This window comes from Euphorbia lathyris, chromosome 1 (genome assembly GCF_963576675.1).
Source record: "Euphorbia lathyris chromosome 1, ddEupLath1.1, whole genome shotgun sequence".
NCBI classification, from domain to species: Eukaryota; Viridiplantae; Streptophyta; class Magnoliopsida; order Malpighiales; family Euphorbiaceae; genus Euphorbia; species Euphorbia lathyris.
This window is the reverse complement of record NC_088910.1, coordinates 78,377,597-78,388,949: the sequence shown is the minus strand read 5'-3', so window position 1 is coordinate 78,388,949 and position 11,353 is coordinate 78,377,597. Positions and strand designations below refer to the sequence as shown.

Genomic DNA, 11,353 nt, shown 5'->3' with positions numbered 1-11,353 from the left:
ATGCTATATATCTGATTAAACAAATGATCAAATAAACAATTTATTCATTTATCCTAAAACAATTATCTTTAGGACACTAAACTCCAACATTCTCCCACTTGGACTGAAGCCAATTGTTTCTAAAAACATTCCAATAAGCGTTTGTATGACGATCATGAACCTTTTGGGGTAAGGCATTCTATTAAATGGATCTATAAGATTGTGCCTTAGTGGGCACTCTTTCTCACATCTACTCTTGTTGTTATCTCTCGGAAGAGATAGTTAACGACTGAGGTAGTGTTTGGACGTATTATGAGACTGCGAGCCCTTAGTAAAAGCAACAGCCCTATTGTTAATCTCATTAACAATGTCAGGTACCACGCCTAGTTCATTGATGAACTTCCATTCCAAACTTTCTTTTAGCTGCTTCTGAAGCTGCTACATATATATATACTCTGATTTAATTTACTTGCTCAGTCATGATTTCCTGCTCGGAACTATTCCAGCTAATCGTACCTCTTTCAAAATAAACTTGTATTCTGTAAGATCATCTTTATCTGTTTGATGACTTGCATCTGAAAGTCTCCAACTTTCAAATTTCATCTCCATATACCCGGAACATATCTTCAGTCATTTTAAGTACTTAAGAATGTTCTTGACAAGAATCCAGTGACCATCACTCAGATTGATCTATAATCGACTTTGTCATGCTTAAAGCAAAAGTGATGTTAGGTCTTAGTGTAAAACGCTTTGAGCACTTTGTCAAAGTATTTAGACTAGGAGGGGTCAAGCAGTCTTCTCAATCTATCTCCATAGATCCTAATCCTTAAGATGTAAAGCCTATTATCGAGAATTTTATCCGATAACCAAAATTTTCATCGATTGCAGTATAGCTACGTCGTTCCCATTAGTAGAATATCGTTGACATATAATACTAAGTAAACGACCAAGCTCCTACTAGTTTACATGTAAAGTCTCATACGAGCTCCCACTAGCTTACATGTATAGGTTTACAAGAGCCTTTCATAAGTCGTAGGTTCATCGTCTAACACGTGAACCTCTTCGTCGTCTCCCACTAGAAATCCAAATCTCTTTTGGGATTTCATTGGCTCCCACTAGAAATCCAAATCTCTTTGGGATTTGATGAACTTGACCAGACATATGAGTTAGTAATGTCACCAGTGTCTCATCCTGTGAGACAGATTCAAGTTCCACCATCGCTTCCGCTATTTCAGCCAATCCTTCTTCTTGAACTTCTTCAAGTTCAATCATACTTTCTACTTGTGTTTCTAGAAGAAACTCTTTCTCTAGAAATACAGCGTGTTTGGATACTATTACTTTCGATCATCCGAATGATAGAAGTAATATCCTACTGGTTCTTTCGGAATTTCAATGAAGAAATATTTATCAGACTTAGGGTCTAACTTAATGTGATGTTATGCATTTAACATATGCTGATCACCCCTAAATTCTCATGAAAGAGAAACTGGGTTTCTTTTCCAATGAACAATTCAAATAGAACTTGGCGGTTTTGTGGATACTCGGTTCAAGGTAAATAAGGCGGTTTCTAGGGCGTGGCCTTAGAACATCTTTGGAGCAGAGGTTGTGCTCATCATGGATCGTACTATATCTAATAGAGTACACTTTCTCCTTTTAGATACATCGTGGTGTATACGAAGGAGTCCATTATGAGTGAATCCTATATTCAATTTAGATAATTCAGAAAAATCATTAGAAAGATATTCTCCACGCCGATCTAATCGAAGCACTATAATATTCTTTCTTGTTTGTTTTTCTTACTTCATTTTTGAAGCATTTGAACTTTCTCAAAAGCTTCTGACTCATGCTTCATCAAGTAGATGAATCAATATCTGGTATGATCATCTTATGAAGCTAATGAAGTGATTGAACCTTTCTCTTGCTTGTGTTTGACGTATGACTACATACATCTGAATGTACTAGTCTTAGAGTGTCTGATACACATTCTCCTTTATTGCTAAAGGGTGTCTTTGTCATCTTTCCTTTAAACAAGACTTACATATGCCCATTGATTCAAAATCAACCGAGTCTATAAGCCCATCTTGATGAAGCTTAGACATGTGTTTCTTGCTTACATGGCCTAGGTGACTATCACAAGTAAGTTGAATTATCTATCCTTTAGTTCTAAAAGTAAAGCACCATCATGACCCTTCTTCTAGAGAGAGTCTAAGTACTTCTTACAGTTCCTCTTCCAATTCCCTTCTTTACCATATTGGTGGCATTCCCTTCTTGCTTTTATTGACTTGGGTTTAATGCATTTGTTTTTCTTGGAATCTTTAGAATTGGGAAACTTCCTTTCTCTCGTGAGATCCCTCAATAATAAGTGCTGACATCACTTTCTTAAGATTTGGGCTCAACTGACTTGAGCATATTCAAGAGCTCTTCTAGAGAGGTCTCTGAGTTTATTCATCTGACATTTCGAGATGAACTTATGAATAAATTTCTAGGAGGGATTGTAGAACTAAGTCGACACTTAATTCATTATCCATCACAAATCTAATACTAGAAAGCTTTGGTGATGTAGTCAATCATCTTGACATAAAGTGCCACAACAGAAGATCCTTCTTGCATCTTGGAGCGAAACATTCATCGCTATCTCATAGCGTCCGCATTTGAGTATGTTTCTCAAAACACCTCTTCCAAGTATATAACCATGGAATACGTATCCATGTTCTCATGTTGCTTTTGTAGCTCTAGTGCCATAACTGCAAGTATGATACATCCTGTACATTCGTCATCTGATTGGTGCTTCCGGTAAACATCAATCCTCTTAACAGGAGCATCATCAACAAGGACATTGGGTATGGACGTATCTTAATACATATCCAATCTTTTCGAACTTCAAAACAATTTTGATGATAGGTATCAGTGTATTTACATACCCAATCATTTCGAATCCTCAAAACAATTTTGAATTTGCCAAAATAGTTGGTGAATTTTGAACTATTCAATTTGTTATCGGTAAAATATTATGTAGAGCTATTTTAGATATGATGATTCAGAGTATTTACTTGAGAGTGAGATATAGTGACGGATGTTATTCATTTGCTTAATTCATTTACAATTTAAATACGTCGGACTTTTATGTTTTTAAATTGCTCCCACTATTTTACCAAATTAATAACCCTCTATATTAATTCGAAGGATATTCACAATTCCTTTAGTGAGCTAGAATCCTAACTCCTGAAATTTCACCTTGAGTTTACTCAACAAGCTAGTTTCATTCATTAGGTAGATTCATGTAATCAATCACATCAAAACATGTGATTTCTAGGTTGTTGGGTTACTAACCACATTAGTAACTGATATGTGTCGTCTATCAATCCCAACCATATTGCCCATTAGGTTAGAACAACATGAGTTTACTCATCCAAATATTCTATCCTAATTTAAGCATTACCCCATATTCGTGAAAAATAATTTTTCGATAATTTAGGTGTTACCATAAGACCCCGAGCTTGAGTTTACTCAACAACCCAAAGACCCCCAGTACTGCCGGCTGAATTGTAATATTAGGGAGGGGCAACCGATTTCAATAACTTGCTTATTTACTTAACTTTTAATTAGTGAGGGATTTTTATTTTAAGTCTCATAATCTAACCTAGTCTTGATTTGCTTTAGCATATATCAGACACATACAATTTACATTGGTAGTTATGGACATATCATCTAAATTATTCCGTTGAGCCAGAAACGGAATAAAGGTCACCCTAGGGTAAATACTAACTATTACATATTTATCCTCCAGGTCCTCCGTCTTTTCCTTGGCGCCTTGATATACAACAATATTTAATTTCTATACTACTTTAGAATACTTCAACTAATTTGAAGGGATTTAGGTGAGAAGAGAAATACAATAGAGAGTAGATAAGGCAGCACACGTAGGCCCTATTTTTCAAAATTACCAAAAGACTAAATAACTATTATAGAGGGTCCAAATATGTCCATAACTCCAAACATGCAAAGACTCAATTAAATAAATTTAATTGGTTGATTACATAAATCTTTTATGTAATATTTAAGTTAATCAAATTAAACTTTTAAATTAATTTCACTATCAAATTAACCTTTTAATTAATTCTGTATCATTTATATTTTATTAAAATGTATCAAATATAAACTTAATTAGATACTCAAAATTGCTGCTGCCTTAGCAATTTTGAGTATCTAATCAAAATTGCTGGAGTAAGCCTAGAGAAGGGTTTGCTAAGTTGAATACTGATGGCTCCTGCCTTAGCAATGTCAGAATTGCTGCTGGAGGAGTTCTTCGGGATGCTGGTGGCAATTGGATGGCGGGGTTTACCCATAACTTGGGGACGGGCTCCTCCTTTTCTGCGGAGCTCTGGGGTATCTTGTCAGGTATTAAACTCGCCATTCGCATGGGTGTTAAAAAGCTCTCGGTGGAATCTGATAATCTGAAGGCTATTAACAGGATTTCAGATAGCCAGGCTGTTTGTCTGAAGAGCCAGAATCTCATCAAAGCTATTTTGAGGCTTCGTCCTGCCTTTGAGTATCTTAATTTCTCCCATATTTTTAGGGAGCAAAACCGCGTGGCGGATCGCTTAGCAGCTGCTGGGCATGGGAGAATGTTAGGTGTTTCTACCCTATCTGTTCCTCCTTTTCTTTTGCCTTCTCTCCTAGAGGATAGGATTGGAGTCAGCCTTCCTAGACTGATCCCGGTGTAGGTTTTTTGTTGGTTTTGTTTTTTTCCTTTCCTTTCTTACCAAAAAAAAAAAAAGATACTCAAAATACAACTATACAAGACATTAATTATTTGTGTTCAATTATTTTACCAAGATTATTTAACGTGTTTAATTCAACCGTATCACATACAAATAATTAAACTTTGTAAAATCAATTCCAGAACACAAAAATTTTAAGACGAGAGATTATACATCATTGTGTTTAATCATTTTATCAAAACCGTTTAACGTGATTAACTAATATATCAAGTATATTTATTAAGCACAAAACGGTTTGCAAAATCAAGTTAAAACACATATCATTACCATATCCTTTTATTAATTATAACAATTAATAAATTCATATGGGCTGATTCGTTGTTCCTAAATTTTAATTTTGTATCAATGAAATAGTTTATCTAATTAACCGTATTAAAACATCTTAATTAGACAACTGAATTCAATCTATACAATTTAAAATAGACAACGATTAAATCATGTGGATTAATTAATTCTATATATATTAATTTTAGTTTTCTGAAAAACCAAAATATTTGAAAAAATCAGAAAGCAAAACAAATGTGATGGGGATGAAAAACTGGGTTCGTCCCTGTAACATCCGTGTCTAAAATTTTATTTTTCGAAATAGATAGAGTTAATTATTTATATATTTAAATATATTATAAGATTCAATTTAATGGTTTTAGGTGTAAATTAAAAGTTTTGAATAAATTTTATAAAAGTTATAAATTAAGGGATCAAAATAAACATTTTTTCCAATTATAAAGTATATGAGTTGTATTTTACAATTTAATATCATATGTTAATTAAAAAAAAAGAAAAAAAATAAATAATAAGGAAGATAACGTGGCATGTCATGGAGAAATTCAAAACACGTGTTAAAATTTTAGGATATAGTTATCCAGACACTTGTAATTTATAAGTATATGTGTCTTCTTTTTGGTATGATGGTGATGATTCATCATCCATTATTAGCCTTATAAAAATTAAAATGAAGATGATCATAAACTTGGATTTTGAGGGAAAATCCTGGAAAAAAAGAAATTCTGATTCATAAGAAAAAATTTGGTTTTCAAATAAAGAGAGGAACAACCACTATAAAAAAAATGGTCTATTACGACGCAAAAATTTAATGTTTAACGACGTTTTTCAGCATCCCTAAATGTTTACCCACGTTTTTCAAAGCGTCGTCACAAATGTCGTTAAATCGCGTGTCGTTAATTTTAACGACGCATAAAACATTGTGTCGGTAAATTTAATCCGACGACATACCACATACAAGCGTCGTCATGTTTCCCACGCTTACATTTTTAGTGTCGTGACTTTTTTATATTATTTATTTTCAATTTCAGAAATTTTCACTACGTTTTCATAAAACGTCGCAAAGTGAACGACACATAATATTTATTATGTCGTTATTTCGCTTCAGAAAATATTAATAGCGTCTTGAATATCGCAACATTTTAATTTAAAAGTGTCTTAAAATCACAACATTTATTTATAAAAATGTCTAAATTTAACTACATATTATTACGTATTCAGTATAACAACATTTTTTATACATCTTTTGTGACATTTCAATTACCATATAAACAAGGATTAATTTCATCAGTAACAAGCTTCATATTTAATTTTTATTTTTATTATTGTAATATTATTAAATTTATTATTATTAAACATTTAATAAATCTCACAATAAATTAATCAATATAATAAAATTAAATAAACTAAAAACATATATTTATAAATAATAATTAGATTTATACTCAACAACAAGAAATAAAGCTAAATATTATAATTACCACTTCAAACTCATTGTATTAAGACTAAAATAATATAAAAAAATTCATTTTAGCTTCACAGTTTACAAACTTATTTCGACAAAAAAAAACGGAGGTTTCAGACCGCCCAACACCATATTCTTTCTTGTTCGCACCGGAATTATTAGTTCACCTCTTTTGTTAACAGATGGTGAAAACAATAAATAAATAGAAACCATAATAAATAAACAATAATAATTTCAAAGTTATACAAATTTTTAGATTTCAAAAACGTCAATATGATTATCAGAAATAAGAAGTTCAAAGAATAATGTACCTCAATATTGAAGAATCCTCTACTCCAAGCCAAACATCTGGATGAGTCATGTTAGGTATACAGTGTAAGATAGTGACAAGAACTTTAACAAATAACAGTATACCTCCTCTAGGGATATTATACTTATAATAGATGTTTTAGCATTGCCACCAACAGCAGCCTGAGCAGTATACGAGTTAGCTTGCTGTAACAATAAGGAATATGTCTTCCTCTGCATTTATAAGTTTGCGAATTAAAACAGATCCGTATCCCTAGAATTTACTAAACTCATGCATATTTCTGTATCAAATTCAACAAATAAACTGCAAGAGAAATAATTACCTCTGTTTTGCACCATCACTTAGTTTATTGATAAAGTTGCCAAGAGCCATTAAACTCTTGTTGACATGCCTTCCTTTTTCCAAACGTACGCCACCAGCTCCAGTTTTGGCGATCCTTTAGGACCCAGCTAAATCTACCAAGTTGTACTTCCCACATAGAAACCTGGTACATTAAATTTTAATGAATCAAATACCAAACAGAAAGCAATAATTTAGACATGTTAAGAGACCACATACCAAGACTGAGACACGAATAAGCAGTAGAAGAGTTGATATCTCACCCCTTGCTTTCAATAACCTGGCGTATAGAGTAAGCAAAATCAAAATGACCGGATACTTATCAGAGGATTGTTGCTTCAACATATGAAAAGCGATACCATTCTGAATATTGTGTGAGATCTACTGATGCAAACATTCATGTTTGTCTCTCCAAAATGCCTATTGACTAAGAAATGTTTTAAGCATATACAAGATCATCATCTTTACAGACGAACACAAAAGAAACTTAAAACAATATATAAACCTTCTCCTGATGCCATGAGCTTGAACGCCTGTTTTGCATTATTCACAATTTCCTCTCTGAGGCTTGCAACAAAAATGTCATGCTGGAAAAAGAAAAAAACTCAATTGAATTGCACGTTCCAAACACATAATGAAAAAGTAATAAAGTGTAAGTCAGTATGGAACCTCCAAACTTTCATCTATTTGCAATTTTTGGCTCTCCACAACAAAAAGATCATTAATTTCTTCATTATAGATCTCCATATAGGAAACCTGTATTAGATATCCTAAAAAAAAAAAGAGTAAAATCAAGTCAAAACCACACTTTTGTAAGCATATAATGAGAAAGTTTCTTCATTCCATCAAGTCTTCATTCATATTTACGAATCAAAATCACCAATTCTTCATATATTCTTTTGATGAACAAAAAACTTCATTAGCTCAGAACAACCTTACAAAACAAAGACAAGAAGGCGATTAAGCCCAAAGATCCCAATTTTACAATTCAACTGATTATGATACTCATACAATCACTAAAAACTTACAGCAGACATAATCTAAATAAGAAGTTTGGAAGCCAAAAATTGTCTATTCTAAAAAAACACTTATTCCTAGCAACCAAGCCAATAGATGGTAGCGGTGAAACAAAATTCTCCATATTTGATATCTTATATTATAACTAATAGCAAAAATTTGAAAATGCTTGTTATAAAAAAGAGATGGAATAACAAGGAATTTTGATCAACGAACAGACTATGGTGTATTGGAATAGCCTATAAAGTTGATGTTTGGAATGAATAAAGCGATTCCTGTAAAAGAAGAGATGACTCTTCATTCATCCAACGGAAGAGACTGCCACCATTTTTACATCTGTTCTTCAGACTCTGTTATCTTCCTGAATGGGGCGATAGATACAAGTAAAATATAAGACTATTATACCATAAATCCGAACTAATCCCCAATTTACAAATCCCTAATTTACAAACCCCTAATCCATAAATCCCAATACAATTACTCAAATAAACTAACCTCAATCAAAGTCAGCGAAACCAATAGAGGGAATGAGGGAGCAAAATAGAAGGCTTACAATGTTGTTTTGACGAACGAAATCGATAGAGGAGCAAGGAAGGACTTCAACTCCAGTTATACTAGACTTGGTATCGAACAGTCGGATTCGGACTACTGCTGGAAGGAAGAGACGACTGCGACAAATGGAAGGATTAGGGCGGTAAGAGTGATCTTGTGACTGAATTGAGAGGAAAACAAGAGAGAGAGAAAGAGGAACGATCAAGTCGTGGGTATATCTGTTGGATCTCTAAAAAGAAAAGAGGGGGAAATTTTCATTTCATTCCCCCCTATGTTTTCCTTCTACTGTTTAATTTCATAAGAAAGAATATATTGGTAATTAAGTTGATTTTCAAATTTCAAAATTTAAAAAATTAATTAATCAATCACAATTGCATTTATATATATCGTAAAAGAAAGAAAAAAGGAGATAACATGATACATTTGAAAGATATAAAAATATCTGATAACAACAAATTTTAGATATAGATATATCATTAAGAATCAATATCATTAGATCATTAGAATACTAATATTGACAAAAATGGTTAGCATCTGCCCATTTTATACTTTCTGTATTGGTTCAAAATATAATCGTTTTTAACTTTGAAAATATGTTAACAGTAATTTTTAAAAGTTTATTTATTTATTTATTTTGAAAGAAACAAAAATTTAAAACCTTATGACAAAAATCGATACAATAAAAAAAAAAGTGACAAAGATAAAAATTATCTTCAATCTATGTAAAAGGATAAGTTACAAAAAAATACATCCAACGTTATCACTAAATAGTAATTTTATCACTAATATCGATGTTTTTTATCAAAATATTTATCTACATAAAATCTAAACCATTTTTAAATTAAATAAAAATGTCAATGCTTTTTCTAATCTAATATATAATTAAGTTTTTAAAAACTAACAATAAAAAAGTGGACTACTATACGTCGCCTCTATTTTACTTATCGTCGCACCCTATTGGATATTTATGCCCTTTTCATTTTTCATTACCAAAAACTCAAATTCTCTCAAAACTCAAAGGATTTCCAAAAACCCGAAGAACAACACGAATCAAAATCATGCCTCCGAAAGAAAAAAAAGGAAAACAACAAGCACATGAACATGTTAGTTCCGTTTTTTGACTTTTTTTTTCAAGAATTTCGATTTGAACGAGTTCCGTCTCCGGATCGGAGACGGAACTCGTTGAAGATTGCCTAATCGGGCAGGCAACCCGGTTCGGCCCTAGGCCTAACCGGGTGGGCCACGAGATTCTCCTAGGGAGAATCTCGTCCGCCGCCCGTTTCTCCTAGAGAGAAACGGGCAGGCCACGAGTTTCTCCCGAGAAACTCGTGGCCCACCCGGTTAGGCCTAGGGCCGAACCGGGTTGCCTACCAGTTTCGGCCTAGGGCCGAACCGGGTTGCCTACCCGTTTTGGCTTTTTTTTTTTTAAATATATAGAAAAAAAATAATATCAATTAATTTAAACGTAGAATTAATTTTTTGATGTTTAATTTTAGGTATTAATTATCCCGAACGTAGATTTCCTTTAGATAACTTACCGACCGTATTGAACCCGAGATAGAAAAAAATGATAATATCAATTAATTTAAACGTAGAATTAATTTTTTGATGTTGAATTTTAGGTATTAATTTTCCGGAACGTCATTTAGATAACTTACCGACCGTATTGAACCCAAGATAGAAAAAAAAGATAATATCAATTAATTTAAACGTAGGATTAATTTTTTGATGTTTAATTTTAGGTATTAATTTTCCGGAACGTAGATTTCATTTAGATAACTTACCGACCGTATTGAACCCGAGATAGAAAAAAAAGATAATATCAATTAATTTAAACGTAGAATTAATTTTTTAATGTTTAATTTTAGGTATTAATTTTCCGAAACGTAGATTTCCTTTAGATAACTTACCGACCGTATTGAACCCGAGATAGAAAAAAAAAATATCAATTAATTTAAACGTAGAATTAATTTTTTGATGTTTAATTTTAGGTATTAATTTTTCGGAACGTAGATTTCCTTTAGATAACTTACTGACCGTATTGAACCCGAGATAGAAAAAAAAGATAATATCAATTAATTTAAACGTAGAATTAATTTTTTGATGTTGAATTTTATGTATTAATTTTTCGGAACGTAGATTTTATTTAGATAACGTACCGACCGTATTGAACCCGAGATAGAAAAAAAAGATAATATCAATTAATTTAAACGTAGAATTAATTTTTTGATGTTGAATTTTAGGTATTAATTTTCCGGAACGTCATTTAGATAACTTACCGATCGTATTGAATCCGAGATAGAAAAAAAAGATAATATCAATTAATTTAAACGTAGGATTAATTTTTTGATGTTTAATTTTAGGTATTAATTTTCCGGAACGTAGATTTCATTTAGATAACTTACCGACCGTATTGAACCCGAGATAGAAAAAAAAATATCAATTAATTGAAACGTAGAATTAATTTTTTGATGTTTAATTTTAGGTATTAATTTTCCGGAACGTAGATTTCCTTTAGATAACTTACTGACCGTATTGAACCCGAGATAGGAAAAAAGATAATATCAATTAATTTAAACGTAGGATTAATTTTTTGATGTTTAATTTTAGATATTAATTTTTCGGAAC

At 32.0% G+C, this 11,353-nt stretch overlaps 1 long non-coding RNA gene across 4 annotated transcripts; it reads right to left on the bottom strand.

The window, feature by feature from the left end:
- Window positions 1-6,434: 6,434 nt before the first annotated feature.
- Window positions 6,435-9,061, bottom strand: LOC136202760 (uncharacterized). 4 transcript variants are annotated; one of them, XR_010674573.1, is made up of 7 exons: window positions 8,727-9,057; window positions 7,826-7,926; window positions 7,662-7,743; window positions 7,376-7,436; window positions 7,140-7,301; window positions 6,922-7,029; window positions 6,435-6,855 (listed from the first exon to the last, which is right to left on the bottom strand). It is a non-coding gene; the product is annotated as an uncharacterized lncRNA (long non-coding RNA). The 4 variants fall into 4 exon arrangements; XR_010674571.1 differs by having other exon boundaries at window positions 6,435-6,674; window positions 6,819-7,029; window positions 8,727-9,055; XR_010674572.1 differs by having other exon boundaries at window positions 6,435-7,029; window positions 7,140-7,285; window positions 8,727-9,061.
- Between the last annotated feature and the right edge of the window lie 2,292 nt (window positions 9,062-11,353).